Raw genomic sequence first — 15,638 nt, 5'->3', positions numbered from 1 at the left:
TATTGCTTGTAGTTAAAGAAATGATCCTTGTAATGGAAATTAGCTCTCAATGCACTAATTTAAAGTGACCCTCCAGGCGATCAGGCGTAGAGAGAGGCAGGTGAAGGCGTACAGTGTCCGATACTCTGCTAGCACATATTCATTAGAATAGGACCAGTGCATCATACACACTGGGCATCGTATGGCTGCTACATGAACCTACCATGTGAGATCCAGTGATACATTATATCTGCAGGGACAATGGAACAAGCAAACATGCAGTGTAAAGTATAGGGGAGCAAGACAACAGCTAGAAAAGAGGAGTAGTATTTATACTGCAGAAAAGAAGCTGAAATTATTGACTATTATTATAGAGTAATGGAGTAATAGTAATAAATGGCAGATATGCGTTACAGGGTAGTAAGGCCAGAAGGATGGCACCTCACAGAATAAAATATACATGGTCAGGGCAAAAATAAAATTACATAGATAGAGATATATTTATTATCTGTCTCCCCGTGAAATCCCATTACTCATACTACAAGACGTACACGATGTTCAGCAGCCCCATGTCATAGTACAGAAGTCCTCATCCACCCACACGTAGCAGCAGATACAGCCGGAGAGTCAGCAGTATATATACTCATCAACTTCTTCCTTCCCTATCCTGCTTGTTATATAGAAAAATAATTCAGCCTCACAGTCCATGACAGTAAAACATGAACCGATTTCTGACGCTATAGGCTGTAATTATCAGATTACTACCAGCCCAACATGGCTGCATAATAAATTTTATATATATATATATATATATATATATATATATATATATATATATATACACACACACACACACACACATATATATATATAAAAATATAAATATATTGTTAAACATGGTGTAAAGTGAAACTGGCTCAGTTGCCCCTAGCAACCAATCAGATTCCACCTTTAATTCCTCTCAGACTCTTTGGGAAATAAAAGGTGGAATCTGATTGGTTGCTAGGGGCAACTGAGCCAGTTTCACTCTACACTATGTTTGATAAATCTCCCCCAATTACACATACTTTTTACCTACTTTTGGACCACATAATTTTTTAAATATATATATGTGTGTGTATTTTCTTTTACTCTCTTTACATCACGTACGCTTACTTATGGAAAAGACAATGGCCTGGCCCAGTTATGGCGTTGCACTGGCTTTGTATAGCCAGATTTTCAAAAAGGTTATATGGAACACAACCCAAGTCAATGAGCCAGGGCCCTCCAGCTGGTGCAAAACTAAGTCTGCTTTGGCTCTCCAGCCATGATGGGAATTGTAGTCACAGCTTCCCATCCCTCCCATAAGCCAACACTACCCATACCTATACCCTGACCAACCCTTTAGCTCTGGGCTATAGACTGACCCTGCTTACCAATGTCGGCCTAGCCTCGCTTTTTCCAGTGAACGTTTTGGTTTCACTTACAGAGTAACCCAAACCGTGAGCGGCCGTCACCAGTATAGCAGGTCGAGCTTGTTCTGTGCATATCCTGAAAGATTATCCCCCTAGGTAAGGATGGATTTACCTGCATAGTATGCTGCCTGTACAACATGTTATTAGGCTGGAGGCGGACATAGCGGACAGGATTACTTATTATTGTGCCTATGAAATAACCTTATTGGGTTATGACTTATTAGGTTATATGGATGTCACAGAGAGAGAAGACCGTCTAACAGTCCTTACAAAGTGCTCAGTCCCAGAACACCCATCCATTACACTGACCACCATTCATCTGTATAGCCGTCATGTGAAGTTACATCCAGACAAACCTTCGGCTGGTAATAATGGGGGATAGGGAGCTCAGGGAGGAATACGTATACAGGGCAAGCCTAAAACATACCATAAACTATCAGTCACAGTAATCTGGATAGAATAAATTTAAATTCTATTGATATTCAATCTAGAGGTCTGAGATCTAATGGACATTATATAATAGAGAGCAAAATACTATCATTCTATTCCAGGCTCTCTGTAATTACAGACACATACTATTTTAGCTTTGACGGAATGACTCCTGTAGTATATAAAAGGTTCAAGTCATATAATATGTATATATAAATGGGAAGCTGCATAGCAGTGATCTGTTCAATTAGGTTGTTCACTTTAAACCACACACTTTGCATAGATCAATAGCACAGATGAATTTTAGAAACTTTGTAATATATCTTATCAGACAAAAAAAAAAGCTTTCTTCTCCTATTAACCTATTAAAGACACATGATGTATTGGTACGGAAAATCCAGAAGCTATCAGTAGCAGAGTGCTCACTGTGAATGACAGGCCGCAGTAAACATGCGGCCGCCCGCCATTGACCACTTCAGTGCCGCAGCATTTAATTGTGCTTTTGTCACTGTCCGATCGCAGACCCCCCACAGTGTGGGAATCGGGATAGTTTCCCCTGAATGCCGGAAGTCTCTTAAGGCCCTATGACACAAAGCGATTACACAAATTCCCTCCAGTGCCTTCACAGGAGAAATCAGGCATTACACGTGACTATTCCATGTAACAGTCCAGACAGGAAATAAAAAATGCTGTGTAAGCATCTATAGGTTATGCTCACCTGCTAGCTATTGTGTTCAGATCTTTGTTTGGCTGATCGTTGCAGTCATTTGTCTTACAATGTGTTCAAAGACAAACGACTAATATAGCAACGATCTGCTGCCGTTGCTCCATGGAATGGGACTGCTAGCTGCTATGGGCTGCTATCTGCTATGGGCTGCCCAGCCAGACAATCTAGCAATCACCTGGGCAGCCCCCCCCCCAGCCCCCCCCCCCCCCCCCCCCCCCCCCAAAGTACACGCTCCATAGTGCCACACACAATGTTCACCGCTTTCATTTAAGTCTCTCCAGCAGCACGCTCCCCCTGGCAGCCGGCGATATCATCTGACACTACTGACCTATTCCACAGGCTGCGCTCTATCTGATCCGGCCAACGTGTAACAGCTTCTCCCAAGGAATTCACATACAGACGCGGCCCACATACTGGATCAAATCCGCTGCCAGACCAGGAGAACTGATATACTGGCCTTTATATATATATATATATATATATATATATATATATATATATATATATACACACCTTTTTTTTCCCTTACTTTTTTAACCAGATAATTAAATATGTTCTTCTTTCTAATCTGTCCCTATTTTTATTGTCATTTTTAGTATCGTATCGGGGCAGCCATCTTGCCGGGGCAGCATTTAGTACCATGCTTTACCTGAGGTCTCATGAACATAGATACAATATACATCTCCTGACCCTATTCTTTGTATGGGACACATTTGTAAGCATGCTCTGTGACATGTGCAAAAGTTATTCTGCAGGGTGGGGGAGACCGAGCTGCGAGCTTTATCTATTGTCTTATCTACTGGTGTCACCTTTTGCTTTACTCTTGTACAGCTAACTTTCCAGCAGCCTCCTTTTTATCATTGCAGACAAAACAGTCTGAACCAAGTCTAAGCTTAGTTTTACACCTAGTGGCAAGAATGAAAACTGGAGGATTTCAGGATTATATAATATAGATAGTAAAACGGAAAATTACAAGAAACCACCAAAAACTCTTAAAAAATATGTTTACCAGAAAAACTTGATTTAAACAATATATTGTTTTCTGATGACACATTGCCTTCAAAAAGAAGATCCAGCTCTTATTTTGAAATGTTCCTACTGGTTCAGGGTCTGATCCCCTAGGGGGCAGTATTACAGTACTAAGTATTGCGGTCAGGCCTAAGGTCCAATGGGCCAGAGCTTCCACAAAGTCCATTACTCAGCAGAGGGTGACAATGCGGTGAGAGGAACCCCAGAATAGAAGGAATGTGAGCAGTCTCAGATTTTTTTTCTGCATATTTTCAATCTTCCTCATGCGTATTTTGTTGTGGTTACACGGCGCCTATATGCACTCAAGCAAACAAAAAAAATAAAACACTATTTCAAATCAACGACATACAAAAAATAGAGCCGGTTGTACGTCTTATTGCACTTTAACAGTACCCTAAACGACCAATGGAACGTGACCGTAAACCCTAAATTTCTTACCTGGGAGCAACCCCTAATAATGGTTTCTACTGCTATAAGAAAAAAAAAACTGAAAATGGTCTACAGTAAAAGTATACTCACCTTGCCAATCTTATCCCGCAGCAAGGCTTTCCTGGTCCCCAGACTGGTCTCGGCTGAGCAGCCCCTGATGATGACAACTCACGGACATGCAACTACTAAAACCAATCACAGGCTTCAGCTGTCCCAGGTCAATACATCATCATTACTTGAGTTGTAGCTAACGGGGCTGGCTGGGAACCAAGGAAACATCATAGGAGCAGCAGGTGGTAAGTATACAGATTTCTTTTTTTGTGTTACTGGATGTCTGTTAGGGCCCATTTATACAGATCGGTGAGTTGTCGATGATCGCTGATCTCACTGATCAATTCTCATCTGCAAAGTCTTGATTAGTCGAGCAGCCCATCACATGCATCGCTGTCGACTGCACATCGCCTGTTCACACAGGGCAGTGTGGGGCCGATAAATTCATTGGCCTCACAAAAGATCCAATCAGATGAAGCACTTACTAAAAAATCTCCCTTGTCCAATTATTGGCCCATATACTATAATCGGTCTTTATCCTATGACTGCTCTATCCTCCATTTTTACTGAACACACACACACATATATATAACAATTTCTGAACACTGTGAGTGCATTAAGATTTACTAATAAAACATGTTAAAAGGGAACCTGTGACCATGAAAATTCTATCTGATCTATCAGCATTGTGCTATAGAGCAGAAAGAGCTGAGCAGATTGATATATATCATTGTGGGGAAATAAATCAGCTCAACCTGGAATTTATTGATGATCTTTCCATTCTAAGGAGTCCAGTGGGTGGTCTTATTGAGTAAGGGACTCCTAAGCATGGAGACATCAGAGATTTCAATTAGTTATGCTGAATCCTTTCCCACAAAGATATATATGAATCTGCTCAGCTCTTCCTGCTCTATAACATGATGGTGATAGATTAGACAGTATTTTCAGGGTGACAGAATCCCTTTAACTGGATAAAAGTGTAAACTGCAACAAACTCCACTAATGGTTGACATCATGTAGCACTGAAACAAGCAGTCATTAAGTAGGCTGCCGAGCTGTGCCCACCAGACACGCCATACATCCTGTGCCCGGCTGTAATCACCCGTCTGCTGCTGTCATTAGTGAGCCATGCAATTACCACTCTATTACTGCTCGCTGCGTCTGCATCTATTACCGAGACATTGTTAAACTCAGCAGGAACTGGTCACACTGTAAAAATACAAGACACAGCATTTAGGGGTTTTTTAATAGAAACTGTAAGCCTAAATTTGGCTTAAAATTTAAAGGAAATGTTCAGTTCAATGCAAGGTGTAAAATGTATAAAATCTGTTTGGTATTGCAAAATGCAACCAGCACCAGTGCCCCAACCACAACTTAAAGGGGTCCCACACGACTATTATTTTTATAAGTCGGGATCTGGCTGTCCTAAATACGACAGAAACTAAGAGCAGCTGATTACTGATGGAAAGTGGCCGCCCATGTCCTATAACACTAATGGAATATATAATAGTTATGGGACTGGTGGGAGTCAAATTAAAGGGAACCTGTCACATTGATGGAGTCCAGTAGGCAGCGCATTATAGAACAGGAGGAGCTGAGCAGATTGATATATGGTTTTATGAGGAAAAAAAAAAAAAAAAAAAAGCTTGTCACTTCTGTAAATCTCTGCTAACTTTGGGCTAAGTAGCCACGTGGGCGGTCCTGCTCAGTGACTGGCATCTATCCTAGTCATGTGGGCGGTCCTATTGAGTACCTAGTAGGCTAGGACCACCTATTTGACTACTTAGCCCCAAAATGAGCAAAGTTTTACATGAATAAATGACAAGTTATCCTGCAACTTTTCCCATAAAATTATATATCAATCTACTCACCTCCTTATTCTATAGAACATGCAGCCTGCAGATTGGACTGTGACTAAAGTCACAAACAAACCCCAACATACTATGGATTAAAAAATCTGCACCACAATTCAATACCCATGTGGGGAACCTCTATGTTGTGCAGGACGGATTACCTTTACTATGGGCCCCGGGCTGTTCACCAATCTTGGGGCCCCCCCAACCCACTGTTACTTTGGCGGCACTAACTTAAGTCTTTTTCCTCCATAATGCAGCCTGTAAAGGACCTGTGGTGACATCATTGTCACATAATAAGGTCCTTCAATATATTCTCTAATGTTACTGCATTGTCTCCTGGCTGCAGTTTTGCCCTGATTTGCGCAAAATTGCGGTAAAAAGCAGCAATTTTTATGCGAATCATGACTGAACGTAAGTCCGTTTGGGGGAGCCATGGGCCCCAGGCTACCGCCCGAAACGGCCCTATTATAATCCACTACTGATGTTGTGTTCATGCAGTCTGTGTACCCTGTTTTCACACATCCCTATCAGCACCTTTGTCTGTAGGTTACATGGAAGAAACAGGTGAATGGATGTACAAAATAAAAAAAAAATAAAAAAATTCAGTTTTTTACTACACAAAGCAGCTTTTTTTCTTCATATTGTATGACATCTCTGTGTGAGCGGTAATAAGTGTCCTGTGACAGGATCAAAGACGGGAGGAAATCCATTGATAGCTTTCCAAAGAACAATTCCCCTTATAGTCTTGTAATTTTTCTGCCACAAAGGAAATGACAGAAAATGATCCTTTTATCTGGCGATCTGTGACCCTGAATGTTCTCTCTCCTAAATGGAGTCCGGTCTGCAGCTCTGAGGCTGCTGTGCGGTCACTGATCCTATTATTAGCGGATACATAAGCCAGCGCTCTGGGTGTGTGACAGATGTGAGATACACTATGGGAGCCAGGCATGTTATATGATGGCACCAGCACCGCAACGCCTGCCACAGCGACTGTATAAAGGAATAGTATTGTTTGTCGCAGTTATGTTGCTATGACATCACACCCCATTGTGCCTTGACATCACAGTTAGTATCACACTGTAATATAAGAAGACCGGTTCAGTCAGGAGAGCTGCCGGGGTAATACAAGTGGCGCTCTGTTATGACATAACAAGAAAGCTTCAGCTATAAAAGCTACTGTATCATCATAGAGTGCGTTCACACAGGGAAAAAGAGGTGGAAATTCTAAGCAGAATCCCCGCCGCAGACTCTGCTAGGAATTCCGCCTGCCTCACTGTCTCAACGTTAAGTATAGGCCGCCACCGAAAGAATTGACATGTGAATAACAGACATGGGTCAAAATCAGAGTAAGGCTAGGTTCACACTGCGTTTTTGCAATCCGTTTTTTTATCAGTTTTTTGCAAAAAAACGGATGAAAAACTGATGAAAAAATCAGTTTTTGATCCGTTTTTCCATTGACTTCCATTGTAAAAAAAAAAAAAAAAAAAAACAGATCAAAACGGATCCATTTTTTTTAACGGACACAAAAATAGTGTCAGCTACGTTTTTGTGTCCGTCAAAAAAAAAAACGATTTTGATCAGTTTTTTTTTTTTTTTTTACAATGGAAGTCAATGGAAAAACGGATCAAAACAGATGCACACAAATGCATCCGTTTTTTGCAAAAAACGGATGAAAAAAACGGATTGCAAAAACGCAGTGTGAACCCAGCCTAAAACAGCAAGGAACCTTTACTTGGAATGCAGAATTGTATCACACAGACAGGACTGAGTTAAGCAGTTGTGGAACCTGGACTGTGACGATGATTATCATCCGGCATTGTTACAGAAATCAGTTATGAAGCTGCAGCAAATTTACAAGGATGTTTCAGTCTGCAGCGCTGCTGTGATATTATAGAGAGGTATTAGGAAATCTACTATGACATCACAAGGGAAAGCTGCTGTGACATCACAAGGTGTGTCAGGCAAGAAACCGCTGCAAACTCCCAGGGTAAATTCACACGGGCGGATCTGCTGCGAGTTTAACGATTGCGATAAATCCGCAGATTAAAACGCTGCGAGAATGTTTGTCATGTAAGTCAATGGCAAACTCAACTCCCAGCGTGTTTGTAACGTTTGGTTTGGTCATTGCGGATTAGATGTCATTCTTTGCAGGAAACTCGCAGCAGATCCGCCCGTGTGAATTTACCCTCAAGGTGGTTTCAGACAGGAAAGCCGTTATGACTAGAAATGAGCAAACCTCAAGCATGCTCGAGTCCATCTGAACCCGAGCGCTCGGTATTTGATTAGCGGGGGCTGCTGAACTTGGATAAAGCTCTAAGGTTGTCTGGAAAACATAGATACAGCCAATGACTATATCCATGATTTCCACATAGCCTTAGGGTCCTATTCCACCGGACGATTATCGTTCAGATTATCGTTAAATCGTTCGAATCTAAACGATAATCGTTCGGTTGAAATGCAGTAACGATTAACGACCGACCGAGAAATCGTTGATCGCTTTATAAGACCTGGACCTATTTTTATCGTTGCTCGTTCGCAAAACGTTCGCAAATCGTTCGCATTGAATAAGACATCGTTCGGTCGTTCGCAATAGATACGAACGCAATAGCGAAGAAATACGGAAGAAGAAACGATCGCAATTACGATCATAAGTAACGATTATCGTTCCATGGAAATGAGTGAACGTTTTCAGGTCTTTCGCAATAGCGGTCGTTTGAGATCGTTAATCGTTAACGATTATGCTAACGATAATCGTCCGGTGGAATAGGGCCCTTAGGGCTTTATCCAACTTCAGCAGCCACCGGCAATCAAATGCCTAAAGTTCGGGTTCAGATGGACTCGAGCATGCTCGAGGTTCGCTCATCTCTAGTTATGACATCACAAAGGGGTTTTGGTCAGGAAAGATGCTGTGACATCACAATGAGTTTCAATCAGGAAATCTACTGTGACAACTAGTGAACCCAATGGTAGACACACTGGGGGAGATTTATCAAACATGGTGTAAAGTGAAACTGGCTCCGTTGCCCCTAGCAACCAATCAGATTCCACCTTTCATTCCTCACAGACGCTTTGGAATATGAAAGGTGGAATCTGATTGGTTGCTAGGGGCAACTGAGCCAGTTTCACTTTACACCATGTCTGATAAATCTTCCCCACTGCATTTATAACTTCAAATGAGGCGCTGAAAATCAGGGAGCCCATATACAGCTCTTGCACACAATCCCTATACTTTCGGTTGTCCTCCCCTCGCTTGTTTGCTGCCTGTTTTAGTGGGTAAAAGGGAACCGCAGAGACTCCCACACACAACGCTGCGAGCTATGGAGGAAACTTACAATGAGGTTTACATGGAGATGAGAGGAATTGATTCCTTTACACTGCCTGCATTTTCTCCCACTTCTCTGAATGCTACAAGTCTGACATAAGAGATGCTGTATATATATATATATATATATATATATATATATATATATATATATATATGATATTAAGGCCCCAGACTGTCCAGACTTCGAAGGGCACCCATCAGTGTGAATCCCCAAACCACGTTAATCGGCCATCAACTTATCTTGAAAACGCTATTGCGTCTGGCATGACAGCAACCATATGATCATAGAAACCTTACACATTAGATGACTGTCAACCATAACTCTCACACATAGTAATCTCTTCCCGTAAAGATTTTCTATAGCACGCCCTCGAAAGAAGCAGCATGGAGGACATTATAGAGCAGTTTTAAGTAGTGTAAGCTGTAAATCCAGCTCTGGCTTGAGATATAAAGCTCATTACAAGCTATTGGAGCTTCCCCCGTGTGTCTCACTCTACCTCTCTCCATAAATGGGGACACCAGGAATGGAGCCTGATAAGTAGAGAAAGAGGCATTTCTCTCTGGTAAGATATATTACACAATTTCTTATTTGCTCTTACTACTGATTTCTGAAATGTTCACTTAAAGTATAGTGCTTATTCAAGTGTTACCATTAGCATGTAGGCCTAAACATATCTATTACTGATAACAAACAGAAAATGATGTGTCATATCCAATGATCTCTATGGTTACCACAGTCAGCCCGATGAATTGACCTTCATCAGAAATGTTGTCATATTTTGCATTCTGCGCTATGTTTCTTTATAAACACCCACGCATTTTTGTGCTAAAACTAATTCATGGAAGTACAGAAGCTAATAGAGGAGACTACAGCTGTACTGCTGCCATGTGAATGGACTCCAAGCGGTCTCATGGCACAGCCCCGGGCACCGTCCTGAGAAGACAAGTGAGGAGGACTGGTAGTGACAAGCTTTGCTTTGTTGTGATAGCCATTTCCCGAGGAGCGTGCCCCCCCCTCTCACATTCCGCTCAGTCTGGAATGTGCGCTGGTCAGTGTGCCAGCCGGCTATCCATCTGGGGGGAAAACAAATAAATAACAAATATGCAAAATGCTGACAAAAACTCACCCACGCCAATGTGCAAATTATATCTGTAGAGTGTTATTCCTTTATAGCATCAAGCCACATGTATTATCATCAGCAAAGTCCTTCTAATTGACATCACAGCTAGTTCTATGCCTCCCTAGGTGAGCAAAATCCACTTAGTCCTAACCTTGACCTTGAGGGGCAACTCTAGCAAAAAAAAAAAAAAAAAAAACTTTAAAATCAACTGGTGTCCAAAAGTTATACAGACTTGTAATTTACTTGTTTTTTTTTTTTAAATGTCTTCCAGTACTCATCAGCTGCTGTATGCCCTACAGGAAGTGGTGTATTGTTTCCAGTCTGACACAGTGCTCTCTGCTGCCACCTCTGTCCATGTCAGGCATTCTCCAGAGCAGAGAGGTTTTCTTTGGGGATTTACAACTGCTCTGGACAGTTCCTGACATGGACAGAGGTGGCAGCAGAGAGCACTGTGTCAGACTGGAAAGAATAAAGACATACAGCAGCTGACAAGTACTGGAAGACTTGAGATTTAAAAAAAAGTAAATTACAAATCTACATAAATCTATAACCAGTTGATTTGAAAGAAAAAAAAAATTGCCAGAGTACCGCTTTAAAGGGGTTGAACAGATTTGAAAAGTGACTAAGGATATCACGGCTCTCCTGCTTTGCTATTAGCTGTGTTGCAAAGTACTGCTGTATAGTCCTGCGCAGAACTGTGCATTGCAAATGTACAGGACAAAGTTGTGGTACCGTGCACCACTACTACAAACAGTATGCAGATACATAGCACATGGAAACATTGAGGTGGTTGCGGTGTATGAATTAGCACCACAGCCTCATCATTTCGGAGAGGAGTACAGTGTCGCAAGTTTAACAGCTTGGATAACCACTTTAAAGGGGAAAAATTATTCTGGGCAGGGGGTGAGGGAACATAAAAAAGTCATATTCAACTGTCCCGTTCCTGGACCCTGGTTGAGGGATGCACCAGTCAGTGACTGTCCCACTGTAGTCACCAATTGGCTGAGTGGGCTAAATCCCACCCGCTTGTGACGTTTAACCCAGGTCGTGACGTACTCGGAAACATAGATGACACCTGTCTGGGTATAGGGGCATATTGTGTTTATAAATTTCATCCCCTGCCCATAATGATTCCCCCCTGCTGGACCTATTTAAATTTTAAAGTAAAACTTTTCACAAGCCAAAAGTTTTGATTAGTTGTGTCTCAATGCTGAGACCCCCACCTATCAGGAGAAGCAGGCATCAGTACATTTTCCTCCCCAGCTCTCATCCATCCTCCTCCCAGTGGCTCCATTATATGGGGTCGCTGGACTGAGATGACTGACAGCGCTTCTCATGAACGACAGCTGCGCTTTAGGGTTTCCTGACTATTATTAACAAGTCGTATTTTCTTAACCAGGTTCCAGGATTAAGCAGCAGACCTCACTATAAAAGCTTCTGCTCTCAGGGAGGTGTTTGGGGGGGGGGGGGGGGGGGGAGATGGGTGCTCCCTGCAGTCCGTCCATCCTGCAAACCACAAATTAGGAAACAAACAGCAGGAAGAATTGCAGGAGTTTGTGGTAACATTATAGACCTTGCTTTATTATTTAAAGGGGCTGTCTCATCTCCACAATCCCTTATTGAAAGAACAAGGCCCTGCCGTACAGCTGACTGTCGCTGTCCAGCTTCACAGACCAGCTGCTTGTTTTTAGCGTCTCTCCGTTCTGGCCCTGAGAACAAGATCTCGCATTGGGAAGCCCATATGTCTGATAGATATGGAATAGTGCTGCAACAGGAAGACAATCCCTTTAAGACCGCATTGTCACACAATGACCATGCAGCAAAGCTGTACGTACAGTAGTGCAGTTATTAGCTCTATGGTTAAACACAGACCTCTCTTCCCAGAGCTGAAATCCAGGCAGATGGAAGCTTTCCTGCGTGCCTTTTTCCCATAGACATCAATGAGAGGTTAAAGTGTAGCTGTTGTTTCAGGTGACTTTTCAGGATATGCTGCCATGTGTGAATACATGAGGAGCAGCACTATTTCTGTCCATTATATTACATTTTTATGGCATTTTTAATCAGATTTCAGCTCTGCAGGCTCTCTCTCCAATTTTCCCTGAGCTAGCTGCCATTGAATCTCCTATACTCACATTGAAGGGATCCGGCTCTTCTATGACGCCATACATATACTAAGAAGCAGCAGCATGGAAGTCATTGCAGAGCAGCAGTGAAAAGTTTAAACCTGGGTTGAGGTCCATTACGTACAGTAGCTCCTGTATAGTTAAGTTGTCATCTCTCTGCACAATTCCTCACACCCTTATCATAGACTTGTATTGGCAGCATGTAACCTGATCTCTCACTGAACTGCAGGACCATCTTGTAAACATAGGACCTGCAGTTGGAGCAGTTTTTTTTTCAGAGCAAATGAAAGTTTATTGTGGGGATTGGGAGTAAAGAAGCTTAGGATAGGAGGAAAAACGTTTTTTTTCCTCTTATAAGATTTATTACAAGGGCTTGTACTACTGAAGTCAGATTAAAGAACAGTAACTAGAACTCCAAAATCTGCATGACTTTCACATTAATTCACATTAGCTTCCAATTTTGTGACCCGCATAAAAAGATAAAATAAAATAATGAGTGCAGATTTCAGAAGCGGGTAGCAGCGCATTTCACACCCTAGCTCTCAGCGATCTTCCTCCCAGTGGCTCCATTATATGTCAATGGGGCTGCGGACAGAGATGATTGGTGGCGCTTCTCCTCGCTTAGTCTTCTGAATGACTGGCATCCTTTAGGTTCCCTCGACTACTGTTAGACTTTGAAAAAGAAAATCCAGTGTGGGCAGAGGGGTGCAGGAACATAATAAAGAAGCTATACTCACCTGTTCCTGTGCCCCCGCAGCGTCGTGTCACCACCTCGCTCTCACCCTCCAGTCTCTTCAAGGTTCCACTGTCATGATCTGTTGGGAAGTGCCCGCAGAGGCAGTCAATGACTGCAGCGGTGTCCTGCCACAGTCACTGACTTACTGAGGTGGCTCTTCTGAGTTTAAGCTTCAGGAAGCCAGCAGGGAATGGTAAGTATAGATTCCTCATTATGTTCCCACACCCCTCTGCCCGCACTAAATTTTTCGTATTTGCTGAAGATCTCCTCTAAAAACAACAGTGTAACCATGCACCAAATCCCCCATCCCCCCCCCCCCCCCTCACTGATAAGAGGACCACATTAAAGGGGTTATCCAGTGCTACAAAAACATGGCCACTTTCTTTCAGAGACAACACGACTCGTCTCCAGTTCAGGTGTGGTTTGCAATTAAGCTCCATACACTTCAATGGAACTGAGCAGCAAAATCCCGCCCAAGCTGAAGACAAGAGTTGTGCTATCTCTGGAAGAAAGTGGCCATGTTGTTGTAGCACTGGATAACCCCTTTAAAACTAAGTACATGAGAAAACTTTATACATTTTCACTACTCATAAGCCTCACCTATGCAGGACTGTACAGCTAATATATGTGCACTGCAGGTTTTTCCATACAGCTTCCTCAGTGCCCACACTCTTGCACGGGTCTAGGCCTGAAGATAACCAGTACATCAACTACATATAAAAGTGTGCACAACAAGTTATGCAATAGGAATATAATTGCTACCTTGTTCTACGGAAATGGAAACAACAGCCCACAAAAGCCACAGGGCATGGCTGGCACTTGGCATGCTTATTATGGATTTTGAGGGCACAAACTTTGGAGTCCAGACGTCTGTCTTTACAGGAGAAGGGTTTAGTGTTTGCTCTGGTTCGCCAAGTGATATCAAGCTACTAACCAGGCTTCTCAAATGTTAAGGTCCCCAGAGACGAAAAGCACCTTTGATTCTAATGTTTTGTGACACCTGCTTAAAGGGAGTGATGGTCAATAGCGACTCCAGGACAACTCCGCCATCTTATGCACTAGGTTATAGGTTCTTCACTAGAGATGAGCGAACCTGGAGCATGCTCGAGTCCATCCGAACCCGAACTTTCGGCATTTGATTAGCGGTGGCTGCTGAACTTGGATAATGCCCTAAGGGTATGTGGGAAAACATGGATATAGTCATTGGCTGTATCCATGTTTTCCAGACAACCTTAGAGCTTTATCCAAGTTCGGCAGCTCCAGCTAATCAAATACCGAACGTTCGGGTTCAGATCGACACGAACCCGAACCCGGTTCGCTCATCTCTAGTCTTCACCATGGTCCTCACTGAGACTTCTTCAGGAGTACATTACTACATTGCCTGCGGCCACCAGAATAGCACACCATGCAATGTGTATCTGGTTACAGGGAAGGAAACTATTACATTAGCTCTAGTAAGAGGCAGTAAATTATCCTATCTGCCATGATGGAACACCCGGGAATCTCTCCCACCACAAAAATCAAGATGAGGTCTTGCATGAAGAAGAGAAACCAAAGGAAGATAGTAAGATTTCTTTCATACAGTCTGGGAGTACTCGCTGAAGGGTGAGCGTATGGATAGTATATAGCTCTATAGCCATGTGAGACATTCACAAGAAACATTGACGATTGACAGCAGAAAAAGAGCCCCCCGTCCGTCTAACCTGCCCTTACTACTTTATTTGTTATTATGTTACGACAGATATGTTATCCCAGGCAGGTTTACATTTACTTACTGTAGATTAACCAACCAAGTTAAATAAGTTTTTCTGACTAGCCTCCCTTTTAAACGGGTACTCTGGCGGAACAAAATGTTCTCAATTTAACTTCTGTTAGAAAGTTATAGAGATTTGTAGTTTACTTTTATTAAAAAATCTTGAGTCTTCCAGTACTTACCAGCTGCTGTACGTCCTGCAGGAAGTGGTGCATTCTCTCCAGTCTAACACCGTGCTCTCGGCTGCCAGAGCAGTAGCAAATGCTCATAGAAAACCTCTCCTGCTCTGGGCAGTTCCTGACATGGACAGAGGTGGCAGCAGAGAGCACTGTGTTAGACTGAAAAGAAAACAACATTTCCTGCAGGACATACAGCAGCTAATAAGTACTGGGACACTCAATATTTTTAAATGTGCTTTCAGCCAACAGCTATATAATGTGTATTTGCAACTTTAAAGGGTTTGTCTGATCCGCACAGCCCTTCTTACAATGAAGCTGTCTCTGTGAAGAATGAATTGCTGGGATGACCCTGTCATCATGAACTGCCCATAAGTCATTTCCATGTGTTCTCCTGATTGATATAATGTGTATTTATTGCCATGCGTCAATTGACTTTCTGCCATGACA

General features: G+C 42.6%; 1 protein-coding gene across 4 annotated transcripts in view; it reads right to left on the bottom strand.

The window, feature by feature from the left end:
- MPP7 (MAGUK p55 scaffold protein 7) overlaps positions 1–15,638 on the bottom strand; it is a 260,619-nt gene that overhangs the window by 193,899 nt on the left and 51,082 nt on the right. The window lies entirely within an intron of this gene.

Source organism: Dendropsophus ebraccatus, chromosome 2 (assembly GCF_027789765.1).
Source record: "Dendropsophus ebraccatus isolate aDenEbr1 chromosome 2, aDenEbr1.pat, whole genome shotgun sequence".
In the NCBI taxonomy this organism is placed as follows: Eukaryota; Metazoa; Chordata; class Amphibia; order Anura; family Hylidae; genus Dendropsophus; species Dendropsophus ebraccatus.
The sequence above is the reverse complement of the archived record's forward strand: the minus strand, read 5'-3'. Positions and strand labels throughout refer to the sequence as shown.